Source organism: Dipodomys merriami, unplaced genomic scaffold (assembly GCF_024711535.1).
Source record: "Dipodomys merriami isolate MVZ:Mamm:240054 unplaced genomic scaffold, mDipMer1.0.p SCAF_8, whole genome shotgun sequence".
Taxonomy (NCBI): domain Eukaryota; kingdom Metazoa; phylum Chordata; class Mammalia; order Rodentia; family Heteromyidae; genus Dipodomys; species Dipodomys merriami.
The window spans coordinates 2,499,703-2,513,517 of NW_027206401.1; the positions used below are offsets into that span (position 1 = coordinate 2,499,703).

Consider the following 13,815-nt stretch of genomic DNA (forward strand, 5'->3'; position numbering starts at 1 on the left):
TATTAAATCCTTAGTTTGGAAGAATAATAAGAGATGAAGCATGGAGCATCAAGGGGTCAAATCATGTCAATGACATCAAACCCAGGAAGCCCAAGGACAGAAATCATCTGACCTTGAAGACAGGAAGCCCTCTAGATTGTTCTGCTGTCCAAATCAGCCTTAGAGTCTACAAGAATGATGTGTAATGCCAGGCTGGGGTGGATTGATGAGTTTCTCTGAAAGTTTTCAGTGATTGATTTTTGTGTGGCTGCCACCACCTGGATGCGTGGCTTCTCAGCCATGGTATTCATATTGCTTTCTTGAACAGCATTATTTAGAGTCCCTTCTTGATTTTCATCATCCCCAAGCTTATGTATTTGGTATTCTCTATGTAATTTTGATAAATTGTTTTGTAATTGTTCTGTCATCTCACATTGCATCTCCCTGAAATTATTTTAAGTTCTTTGAGGTTAGGGACTTTGTCCTCTACGTATTTTGCATTTATAAGCTTTATCTCCCTTTCCTAAATGCATTTCCTTACTCCTCTGTTCTTCACTATGGTCCTGCAGATACTTGGGCAGAGATCATTTACTGGTCATCAAGACTTGGTTATTGACCAAACAATTGGAGAAAATTGATAGTTTTTCTTTACATGGAGGTACCGCAAAGAAGCCTGGAGGTTAAAGTATAAGGAAACTATGGGTAGGCTGTGTGCATCACAGGGATTCTGAGGACTGACTGTGACTGATTGCTGATTCTCTGCATCCTCCTAGGCAGTAGGCTTCAGTGCATCAGAAACCAGTCTGGTGTTGCTCATTACTATGTGCTTAGGACCTAGCACAGCACCTGCCCTGAGAAGTGGTGGACAGAAATTTGTACACTGGATTCAGTAATTGCTTTTTAAGCCCATACAATGAGTTGTCTTAAACTCTGGCTGATGGGGGTCTATTTTAAACCTTATTCAAGCACTGTAAACATGACCAGCAATTCTCCCTACAGTAAACAATTCACTTATGCCATACTCTGCATGCAATGTATATAAATATATAATTTTATGTATGCTATATATTTAAGATGTTATGCATATTATATCTATTTAACTATGTTATTTATTTATGTCATGAACATGAGCAGGTACAAAAGCACATGTGTGCACAGCATATGCAGGATTCTATGTTGGTCTAGAGTATTGTGTTTTAGCTCTATGAGATTCCATCTATGGTGAATATAGAGCCTGGGTGAGAGTCCTGGGTACAGCCCAGTATGCCAGCAGCTCTGGCTTCTCATTGCCTTGATGGCCTAATAAGTCTTTTCATAAAACCACCAGCCTGTGTGGTGCTTGGTACACACCTCCCCTGGGAAAGCTTCTCTTCAATTACCTCCCTTGGCATCACTGCTGCCCTTTTATGACTTTTATCTCTCCCTCTTCCTGTGGGTTTATTACTTTGTCTTAGCCATATATAAAGCAAGTTGTCCCCTGCACTTTATGACTCTCAAGCATGGGTTTTCATTCATAATTAAATTGAGCACACTCCTAGGTCATTGTAAAGGGAGACGAGAAAGGTCCACTTGCCTTTCAGACAGACTTAGAGAAAGAAGGGATGATGGAGAACACACTCCAAGTAGATGTGATGAGACTCCAGCTTTCCAAGGCCAGGAGGCCAGGGAGTGAGCCACTGGCCAGCCCCGCGCCGTGGTTCAACCTTTCTTCAGGCAGCGTCTGCCAGCATCTGGATAAAGCTGTCATCCACACCTGTGCCTCCCCAGTGTGCACTCCTTTGCTTGCAAGCCCTTGCTCTGAAGTTGGTACCAAATGAGAACAAATTCGTATTTCCTCGCCCTTCCTTTAGAAAGTGGAAGTCCTTTTTTGTCTAATTTTTGTTTTGTCTGGAAACAGCAGGGCAGTTTCACATACTTGTCATTTTCGCCTCCACAGGACTCTGCTTTGTGCCTCATGTTCAGTTGATCTGAGCACAAACTAAGTCCTGACGTGAATGCGGATCTCAAGTATTAGTTGTTTTTACTTGGAGCTTTTTCTATAGATAATGATATGAATATTCACGAGCCATCTCAGTAGTATTTGAATAGTAGGTGGCTTTTAAGTATAAGATAGATTTCTAGTCTAAGACTAGCTCTGTTCTTACTTAAAAAATACCTTTTCAGGTTAGATACTTATATGAAAGGAGTTCTCTGGCATGATGTGATTATGGACATAGCTCAGTTGTTTCTATCCTGTGATTCTATTAGCTAGCTTTTGCTGAACAATGAACCACCCCCAAATAGCACTTAGTACAATGATCACTGATTGTTTCTCACAGCTGTGGAAACACCAGGAGGTTACTCTGCCCTGGATAGATCCACCCAGTGGAGGACACAAGGGGCCTCCGTCCTGTCTGGTGGTTGTGGGCAGTTGGCTGGTCCAGGGATCTGTGGTGCTTGGCTGGCTGGCTCATTTCTGCTTGGTGCATCTGCTGTCTGATTTGTGGAGAATAAGTCCTGGCCCCAGGAGAAGATAGAACTCAACACAGAGAGTGTTCAGGCCTTTCCTTTGTCATGTCTGCTCTTGTTTCATTTTCTGAAACACTTACATGGGCAAGCCCCGCTGGCCGTGTGGAGGACAGTGTGCAGGTGTGTAGACACACCATGGGGGTGTGGATAATCTCTCAGAGACATGGGGTAAAATGGTGAACATCTTTCAAATTAAGATTCACAGGCATGCTGTTCATATCTATTTCATGGCTAACTGACCTACTTTTTAGAAATGCTTTATCTTTTTGTAGGTTTGCAGCTCGACTCATTATGTAAAACAGCCACTTTAATAATCAGATTCTGACATAATTGCTATACGTTAAAACATTCTTTATGAAATGATGATAATGTTAGGGTGTTAAAAGTATGACGGAAAGCCAAAGTATTTCTACTGCTCTTAAATCTCAATAATGAACATGGAATCTCAGTCTCTTACTGGCTCAGACCATGTCTTTCAATCTCTACGTAGCCTGGTTGATTAATCCCGTTCCAACAGGTGTCCAACTTCTCTAGGCATAAATACCAACTGACCACCAGAGCCAATTGATAGGGAAACTTGGTAGGAAAATATAAGAATCAGCATAGGCTGTGGCATATCAAGAACCAGCCAGGAGATGAAGGGTGGGTCATGCCATGGAGACATGACATGACCGACCACGGTTTGCAGCTGAGGGACATCCAGTGATTCAGAGAAGACTACTGACATGGTCAGGACATGAACTTGAACAACGGGGTTTCATTTAGGCATGTCTGGAAAAGAAATATCTTGATAATGCATTTCCTCCATTACGCTTCTCCCAAATCTCACAAACCTCAGGCTTCTATTTCCCCACATGCACATTTTGATCATACTTCCTTTTTCATTCACCCCCTAGCACTAGGGCCCACATCCCAGACATGACTGCTTTGCTTCCTAATACTCATCATGCTAAAGTGTATGTTCATTGTCGCAAGGGCTCCCCCATGGAATTCCACACAGGCATATATTTGCTTTAATTTCTCCATACCCCTACCTTCAGTTACTCAGCAGGTATCAGTGAGTTTTGTTTTGCCAACTTCAATCACAGATACAATGGATTTCAGCATTGTTCATCTTCTGACCTTCTTTTTTCTCCCCTTTCTGATCCCTTCAAATACGTTCTCCATCGCAGACATCGCCTATGTATTGTGCACATCTCTGGCCCTATTTGTGTTCACATGTAAATTTGTCTTTTAAGTGAATATTCATGTTAGAGAAGAAGCATGCAAACTTTGCCCCTTTGGCTAACTTTGCTCGACACTGTGATCTGCAGATCCGTCCATTTAGCTGCAAGTGATACCATTTCATTGTTATCTATCATTGTGTGTGTATGCCACATCCTTCTGATCCATGCAGAACACATTCAGTTGGGTAGCATCTGGGCTGGCTATCATGACCAGTGCCGCAGTGCATGGGTGTGCAGATGGCTCTATTGCATGCTAGATCAGTGCCCAGGAGTGGTACCTGCTCATTACTCTATTGACAGTGAACTCTTAGGCTCCTTTCCAACAGTGCTCAGCCCAATGTATGTCTTATTTTCATTTTTACCTTTTGTTATAATAATTTTGACATTTTTCTTCCTTGAAGGGGGTTACCTTAATTTTTCTAACATTTATATAAATGGAAGCTATTACAGATGATAAATCCCAAGAAATGAGAACAAAATTAAGTTCTCAAATAACCAGAAGGGTTAGAATGACTTTGTAGACACAAAGCTACACAGTAGAAAGAAATGTGAGCTGCTCTGACCACATCCAAAGGGTACATTTCTCATCATCACACCAACTGATAATCTCTGCCAATATTTGGAAGTTTTAGAAGATCCATGACTGAGTCACCACAGAGTCAGTCAACCTTATTTCCTAGAATATTAAATCATGTGCTATTGGCATTCAGTGGTTATAAAGAGAATTTTGGACACATAGCCCTTTAGTCTGTTGCTGTTTTGTCTTGGTACCTTATGGTGCTAGTCATAAAATAGAGAAAGTAGTTTTCTTCCTGACACCAAGCTGATGGCTAAGCCCTGCAAGAGTCTCAAGCCCGAAGTTGAACTCTTAATAATGGTACTGTTCATTTCTTCATTATTTTATATTGCAAACTGTTGACCTATAAAATAAGAAGGTTGCATTTAATTATTGCTGATATCCATTGTAGCATTAACAGTCCATACAGTGTAGCCATATTTGGATACTTTCTTTATTAGTGAAATTGGCTATTATGTTTAGTTATATTTTTTTAGGATCTTGAGTTCTCTTTAGGGTGCATTAGTACATAAATTTAATTCATAGAATACCTAGATTCGAAGTAATGTCCAAGATGATCACAAATATACAATGAAAGCATCCAAGGGAAGAGAAGTGCATGGGCCAGCCATCACAACACCATGCTTCCACTGATGATGCATTGCTAGGGCTGAGTGTGTCACAGGAATGGGTGCTGATGCCAGCCTGGTCCTTTTCCTGGAATGAGTCTGTGAGCATCTATGCATACGTGTGTGTGTGTGTGTGTGTGTGTGTGTGTGTGTGTGTGTGTGTGTGTGTGTGTGTGTGTGTGTGTGTGTGTGTGTGTGTGTGTGTGTGTGTGTGTGTGTGTGTGTGTGTCTGCCTTCCTCTCACTGCATGATCTCAGATGGAATCTCCTGTCTTTGCCCATCTCTCTCACCTTCTCCAGATGGTTCTAAGGTCCCCTCCAGGCTCTTGTTGCCTCTCGGGGGCAGGAAACACTGCTTCACATCACAATGGCAGTTCTTGTTGCTAGCACCCTTAGCCCATGGGTGTTCTCGGAGCCCTTGACCACAGACAATGTAACCTTGAACTGAGACAAAAGGGTAGAATGCTTGCTGAGGTGAGGATGTCACCAACACCCAGGCCTGCTGGAATATGGCGATGTCCACCTGGACATCACTGCTTTTCTTTTCCTATCCTCATCTGTACCTATGCTCAGTGGTACTGGACTGTTCACAAGAGGATATATCAATAACAAAGAATTAGCCATTGATCTCTGCTGTCTTCTTTCTGTCTGTAGTTACAGAAAGGAACCATGATCTCACTCCATGCTTCTGGCCCTTCTTCTTAAGACAACTCACGAGTCACAGTGAGTAGCTGAGCAAACATTCTTCATAAAGGTTTTAATTCAAGTCACAAGGTAGGGTACAGCTCAGAGCTCATATTTCTGGGGCCTTGGGTTCATCTCAGCAACACACACACACACACACACACACACACACACACACACACACACACACACACACACACACACACACACACACACACTTGGGTTCATCTCAGCAACACACACACACACACACACACACACACACACACCATACCATACACTTGCACCCTTACATCACATTCATACGTACACATATACATACACACACACTATAAACAACTACAAACACAACACACACACACACCATACACATGCACCCCCACATTACATACATACATACAGACAGACAGACAGACACACCTTTCCAAAACATAGACCAAGTCACTTCTTTCTTTTTTGTTTTTGACTCAGTACCAGCCTCTTTTTGTTACTGCAAATTAAATGATTTATCTTCTGGGGAAAGGACTTTTTTTTGGAGGGGTGATGGAACCACAGGCCTCTTGCTAGGGAAGTGCTTACTGAGCCAGGTCTCCAGCCTCAAACAGCCATTTTCTTCACCACACAATCATTTCCCTGTCTTTGCCTGAGGCTGTTTCTAAGTAGCTAACACAGATGTCTCATAATGTAGATGAATAAGCTAGCTCCATTCCTGTAGCATGCTGGCGACTTTCCATTTGGCTTTGGCTCCTGGTGAGGCCTCTCACACCTGCTTACTGGTGTGGGTGCCCCAGACTTGGGGTGTGAAAAGACTTAAGCAGGTGCATGGGTTAGTTGTCCGCATATGGACAGGAAGAGTGGTGAGCACTGTGCTGCGGAGCACGGAGGGCAGGCAGACAGGGAGTTAAGCTCCCTTTTCTTCGTGTGTGATGACCCTGTATCATTGCCCATGCCATTTGACTCTCAGGCAGATGTTTTAATTTCAACATGTGAAGATGATATTTTTAAACTCATCAACTTGGTTGAGGTTTCTAAGATAATATCCTGTATAGTTTTATAAGATGCTGCTTCGTAAATACATGCTGCACTATTTCCAGATCAGATTTAATAATTTCAATATGTTTACTAGAACTTCCCAAGTATATTCAGAGGTGGAGAAGAGGGTTACACAGAGAGTAAGTCTCTGACAAGTCTGGTTTACTAACTGGCTCAGATCTGTTTTCTATCTTGAGATTAGACTCAAAAACTTTCTTACTTCTTTATGGAGTAGGTAAAAAGAAAGTGCTCAGAGGATACTCCAGGTGAAATAACCAGTCTCCGAACCAATTAAGACCATGAAGACCCAGGAAGCCCAAGAGAAGAGGATGCCCAGCCCTGGGCCGGGCACCAAGGGCCTTCTAGTGAAGTGTGCGTGTAGTTCTGCTTCACACTGAATACCATTTATTTATTTTTAGTGAAGAATTCATGATACAGGCAAATACTTGACACGGGAAGTCTCTTCTCTCCCATATTTTATGATGCAGATTATAGATACATTTCTATCACACTCATTTTTTTTTTTTACCCCTGCAGGTAATTCTTCATTTTGAGGAATGCTTCTTCCCTCATGTGATAAAAAAGTTAGGACTATTTACATCTTTGTATTAGCTGGTGTTTTTTTTTTGGGGGGGGGGGTCTGGTCGTGGGACCTTGAACTCTGGGCCTAGGCGCTATCTCTCAGCTCTTCAGCTCAAGGCTAGCGCTCTACCATTTGAGCCACAGCGCCACTCCGGCTTTTTTCTTTTTGCTTATGTGGTGCTGAGGAATCCAACCCAGGGCCTCAGGCATGCAAGGCAAGCACTCTACCACTGAGCCACCTTCCCAGCCCTAGCTGGTGTTTTGTATATGGAGTGCTAAACTTAGATAATACCATATAGATTCAGTTATTTCCCATAAAGTATCAACATTATTGGCGAGGTTGAAAGAACATTTATTACTTGGCAAGTGAAAGGCGAAAGAGGGCAAGTGAGAAGGATTAAAGCGCACAGTGATAAACCGAAACAATATCTCAGGTCCCAAAGTTCCCGATTTCTTGCCAAAGTAAACGTTTAAATTTTGTTTCTGTCTGCATCCTATCTAGGTTTTATTGAACCGGCTCATCTCATTCTCCCCAAAGTGGTCACCACACAGAGAGGAGCTGGTCTTCTAGCACTGCTGTCTTCTCATTATGAATCAATGTGCTTTAATCTTCAGTCGTCAATCAGCCTGTCGCTTCCAGGACTTAATAACTTTACCATTTCCCTCCATTTCTACCCTCTACCATCTTGCTTTTCCAGTTTAATGAAATTCTCATTCTTCTCCTCAGCCCCACCCATCCGAATGCAGCCATAGCTGGTCCACATGTCTCTATGGAGACTTTCACCACGGATATGTGCCTATTTCACACATGTGGATGCACCATAAACTATTTATTCATTTGATCATGGACATTTGTGCTGTCCTAGTTGTTGAATAAATCTGCTATAAACACTTACCTGAAAATCTTTGAGTCAGGTGTGATGGTATGAGCCTGTGAGCCAGTCCAGTATAGGCTGAGGCGGGAGCACCACAAAGTCAAGTCAACCTGCGCTGTTTAGTAAGCACTGGTCATGAACATGGTTGGATGAGCATATACTTTATGTCTCTTGGCGAGATTTCTAGGAATGAGTGTTAGGCATTGACGTCTAAGGAAGGGCCGGCTGTCTTCGAAATGTTTGTGCCATCTTCTCTGTGGAGAAGCTTCCTTTGCTCTACATCCCCACAGACTCTGGGTTGTCAAGTCTTGGTGATTTGTGCTGCTCTAGAATGTGTTGTGCTGTCTTATTAGGTTTTTTAATTTGCCCCCTTGATGAGCAAGGCTGGAATGTCTTTATCAATCTATAGTGTCCACTTTAATATGTTTTATGTCAATTGCTTCAAATATTTTGCCAATTTTATTGACTTTATGTGGTAAGCCTTTTAAATGTATATTTCCTAGTCAGATAGATGTATTTGAATACATTTTTATGTGTGTTTGTGGCTTGAATTTTCATTTCCTTGACACTATCTTTGAGAAACAGAAATTTATACTTGCGCAAAACCCAATTTATTTCCTATTAGTATCCAAGCTAACAAATCTTCATATGCTCATAGAGATTTTCTTTTATATATTTTATATTTTTAGTCTTTACATTTAGGTCTACCATTCAATTTATTTTAAAACTTTCAGAAAAGAAATCAATTCTCTACAGAGATGTGGTTCTACTCCTGGACCCTTAATTATTTTTGAATGATCTACAATGGACATACTGTAGAATTGTGTGGGTGACTTGCAGCAGAGGTGAAGTAGTGTGCATAGGGTTATCTTGTGTCCCTGTGTCACAGTGGTGGTGACAGCTGGTCACCTGAGCAGCCAGCGCTGTGTGGGTCATCTGTGTCAATTGTGACTTCTGGTCTTGAATGTCTAGGACAAAGCTCACTCTCCCTGCTTAGAGAGGTCTCATCTTAGTTGGCATGCCCAGTGTGCTAATTTCATTCCCTCAGTACATACATCCCCAGCTGACACACAAGGAAGTGGAGCAAACTGGGAACCTGCTTCCCCATGACTGGCCTCCTGAGGGAGCCAGTTTTAGTCTGACTCTAAGCCTGTGTCCCTCTGTGAAACGTGGAATAGCATATGTACATATGTATGTACGTATGCCATATGCACATCTACTGCTTCCTTACTATTTCACACTATGTGTCATCATAGCACTACACACTTAGTCCATATCAGTGGCATAAAATTAGACCAAACAAACTGTGCAGTAAGCTTGTCTGATCAGCAGCTTTATTCAAGTCAAATCAAACATTTTGAAGTACTTTTAAGACCTTTAAATACATTAACCTACCATTCGTAGGGCCTATGCAAGGACTACGCAGATGTAACACTTTTAGGTATCACGGAACTACCTTTAAAACAATCCATTTTTATGCATTCAGACATATCAAATCTACTTGGGGCTTGTAACATCTTAATTGGTTCTGCATTGAAAAATCCCACTTCAGATTTCACAGTGGAAACGCAATTCAGGAAGAAAAAATCAATACCTACATGCCTGGAGTTAAGCAAAACCAGGTTTCATACCACCAGGCAGATGGATTTAATGCTGAGGGCAGCTGTCTGTGTTTATCAGAGCTGCACGTTTAATTGATAGTGGTATCTGATATATAATTTTAAGATAAGCCTGTATGATTTTTTTGAGCAATTTCTTGGCACCAAGGAAATGACTGGAAAAATTACATACATTTGGCCAGAAAGAAAATCTGTGTGCCTCATTTATTTTAAAAAACAAACCCTTGTTATAAAGTCATTTCATGAATCAGAACAAAAGGAGAAAAATCAATATTGGTGAATACATTTGTTATAACTTGCATCTACCACAAACTGATTTTCATTTGCTTTGACTCTCCAGGCTGGATTAACCTGCAATTCCAAACACTAGGTCTAGAAACTTTGTTGGTATTAGTGTAGTCTATGCTTCATTAATGCTGTCTCGGACTTTGCGGATAATAGCTTCTTAGCACAGAAGCGTGTTACATACTTTCAAGGCCTTCCATTCCTGGGGAAATGGTCTAAGATCATATTATCATGATGAACTTAGTAAAATGTACAATGTCCTAAAAATTAAATTTGAAAGGCCATGTGAGCACTAAACAAGTGTTCTATTGATTATACAGCAGATTCAATATTTCCTCAGTTATCGATCACTGATCAACAGAATCACTGGCATCCTGGTCTACAGACCAATTTCTCTAGATTAATTTTTTCCAGAACTTGTTTGCTTCTGAATCAGAAGAACTTACAGAGTTATTGTCCTATGTTATTAAAATCTAGATGACTGGCTCCTATGCCATAAGCAAGCAGGGATCTCATGCTGAAGATTCTGTGCTCACTTTAGACTTACAGTCAGTTTAGATCTGCTGAGGTCCTGGAGAGGGGGTATGGGGGAGGCTGTCCATCCAATGGCAGGAAGATATCAGCTACCAAGACTCAAAAGACTTTCAGTTTACACAGTCCTGTGTGTGATGGACACCAGGTGACCCTTTAGAGGGCTTGATCCATTGTATTGATAAGCAGATGTACAATTTACCTTCAATAAATTCATGCTTAACCATCTATCCTCCCCTTCTTCTTCCTTCTGTCCTCTTCCTCCTCCTCCTCTTCCTCTTCCTCCTCCTCCTCCATCATCATCATCATCATCATCATCATCATCATCATCATCATCATCTGTGGAGTAGAGGAATTGAACCCAAGATCCCATCCTTGCTTGGTCAGTGATCTATGTCCCCAGCCCTTTGGTTTTAATTTTGTTTTTAGATAGGTTCTCACTTATTTTGCTTGGGTTAGTCTTGAACTTTGATAATTGGGATTGTGGATGTATACCACTATGCCAGTCTATCAATTAAATAATCTTGAAAAAAAATCTACTTTGATATTCCTGATTACTGTCATTAGTATCTAAGGTCTAATTTTTGGCTTCTTAACTCAGAAAAGGAAGGTGGAAAATGACAGAGTGAATTATAAAAACAAAGGTATGTGTCTTCTTGCAAAAGAGGAATTATATTGCCAATGGCTTTTGCAGATTACATCTGCTTTGGGGTAAAAATAGAAGAGGCTTGTGAGAGTATAGTATACAAGTTGAATAATATGCATATATGTCTATATGTAAATCTGTATATAAATAACTATATAAATATCTTAAATGTACAAAGGAGTTACATTTATGTAAGTAAGGTAATGAGTACATTTCTTTTTGAGCAGTGTTACCTCCTCCTTAATTTTCTCCAGTTCCTTCCCAACTCTCATTCCCCCCAAGTTGTAAAGTTCACTTCCAACATAATGTCCAGTGAGAATCACTATTGCATTAGTTCACCCTTTGTCCCACCATTTCTATGATTCGCCTTCCCTTCTCCAGATCAGATAAGCTTATATACAAGACAAAGGGAACAGAAATAAAAAACAGTGACCACAGTGAATAGAACAGAGGGGGAAAATGAAAGAAAAAAGAAATAAATGCAAACAGTACACTAAAAAATCCCTCTTGTTTCCATTTCTTGGAGTTTATTTTAATAAGCATCATTTTATATAGCCATATGCTCATAGCTATTGTGCTACTGTGATCTCTGCTAAGAATATATTAGCCATATTCTAATTATTATAAATGAGGGAAACCGTGCAATTTATATATAGAAATTGACATAAATCTCCCTCCCTCCTTCCCCAACCTCTCTTTGTGTCCCTCCCCCCCCTCAAACTTCTATGAGCTTTTCAAATTTTACAAACTGTGAGGTTGCATCCTCTTTTTTTTTTCAAAAAAATCTGTCATATTTCCCAGGCTTAATTGAAGGTTATTTAATGTCTGCCTATATTAGTAAGAAAATCTGGCCTTCCTAGGTTGTATACAACTATTTCAGGGCTCCGCTTCCTGTACCGTTGACCCAGTCATCTGATCTTTCACTATAACTGCACTGTGATGTTTGTCAGCTTTATAGCTTTCCTTGAGGCCGGTGGTTCTAATCCACTGATTTTGTTCTTCTTATTAAGTATTGAAATGACCATTCTAGGTTTATAATCACCATGCTAATATCCACAAAATAACTTTCTGGAATAGATACTGGATTGTTACTCAAGTGATAGATCAAATTGGCAAAAAGTGATATTTTGACCATATCGACTATATCTACTCATGAAAATCTTCCCTTTTATAAAATTTTTAAAAATTCTTCTCAGTTGCTATTTTTAAAGTTTTACACCTATACATATTGTATAAATTTGGTTAGTTCCAGGCATAAGTATTTTCTAGGTTTTTGTACTAATGTGAATGGTATTGTATGTTTAATTAATTAAATTAATTAACCTAATTAATTAATTAATACTATTGTCTATTGCTATTGTACAGAACAGAGATTCACTTTTGCATATGAACTATATATCCTGACATCTTTCTAAGGAATCTTAATAGTTTGTTGTTAGTCTATCTTTTGGATCTTCTATATAGATCTTCTAAATATTATTTCAGAAGAAAATTTCCATTTAGTTTCTTTCTTTCTACAACTTTCACATTTTCGTTTTCTTGTCATATTCCTTCAGGTACGACTTTCATTAACATATCAGAGAGGAGAAATGAGAGGAAGAGAGGGGAGTACTTCTTGTTCCTCGTCCTAGTGGGAAAGTTTCTAATTTCTTTATTGTTTGTGATATTAGCTATAGTTCTTTAAAACATTTTTTATTGTGAAAATGCCATATAAGGGATTACAATTACATGATTTAAAACATTTTTATATAACTTTGAGAAATATACTCTCTATTCCTAATTTACTGAGTTTTATTTATTTTTATCATGAATGGGTTTTAGCTTTGTGTGGGGGGTGGGGTGGGGAAGGGGAGTAGGTGTGTATTTGTGTGTTTCTTTGCCTGTTGTAGGTCTTAAAGTCAGGTCCTGGAAACCTTCAAGGCTAGTGTTCCACTACTTGAGCCACAGTTCTCCTTCCATGAATGGGTTTTGAAGTCTGTCCAATGACTTTACTTCATCTATTTGTATAATTATATGAATATACTTTTATGGCTGATTGATAAGATTAACTTCTGATGTTGAACCAGAATAACTGATTTGGGATCACACTTGGTTATGATTGTAATTATTTTATGCATTGTTGGATTTGTTCTGCCAAAATTTTGTTGAAGATTCTTGTGTCAATTTTTATGACAGATGTTGATAGACAGTTTTCCTTTCCATCAATGTCTTTGTCTGGTTTTGGTATTAGGGAAATGCAGGATTCATACAACAACTTAAGAAGATTACTTTTGCTTCTTCCTTCCAAAGATGAGTTTGAAAATTGGTGTAAAATCTTCTTTAAATGTCTGGCAGTATTTTTGAGTAACCCTATCTTGGACTGGGCATTCAGAGGGAATTCTGAGGTCTTACCTCATTCTTTTTTTTTCACCTGGCACATAGTCAGTACACTAGTAGTGAAGCAGAAGAGACTACATTGGAGATTAATTGAGGTTTTCTATTGGTACACACTGGAAATCTTCAGAAAGGCAGAATGTTTCACTAAATAAGTTTGAAGTTTGTTTTTGACCTTTTATTTATTCTTCTCATCTTTTACAAGCAGTCCTCAGGAAGGTGAGCAGTGTTTATTTAATTATCTTTTAATCCACTCTAGGCTATACCTGCATACATCCTTATTTCTAGAGT

General features: G+C 39.8%; 1 long non-coding RNA gene across 1 annotated transcript in view; it reads left to right on the plus strand.

Moving 5' to 3' along the window:
- The window catches only part of LOC138819302 (uncharacterized), a 109,992-nt gene extending 99,083 nt beyond the window's left edge, over window positions 1–10,909 (plus strand). Inside the window, exons 3-4 of the long non-coding RNA XR_011369390.1 lie at window positions 5,552–5,620; window positions 10,856–10,909. This is a non-coding gene — a long non-coding RNA (uncharacterized lncRNA). The remainder of the gene's footprint in view (window positions 1–5,551; window positions 5,621–10,855) is intronic.
- The last annotated feature ends 2,906 nt before the right edge of the window (window positions 10,910–13,815 follow it).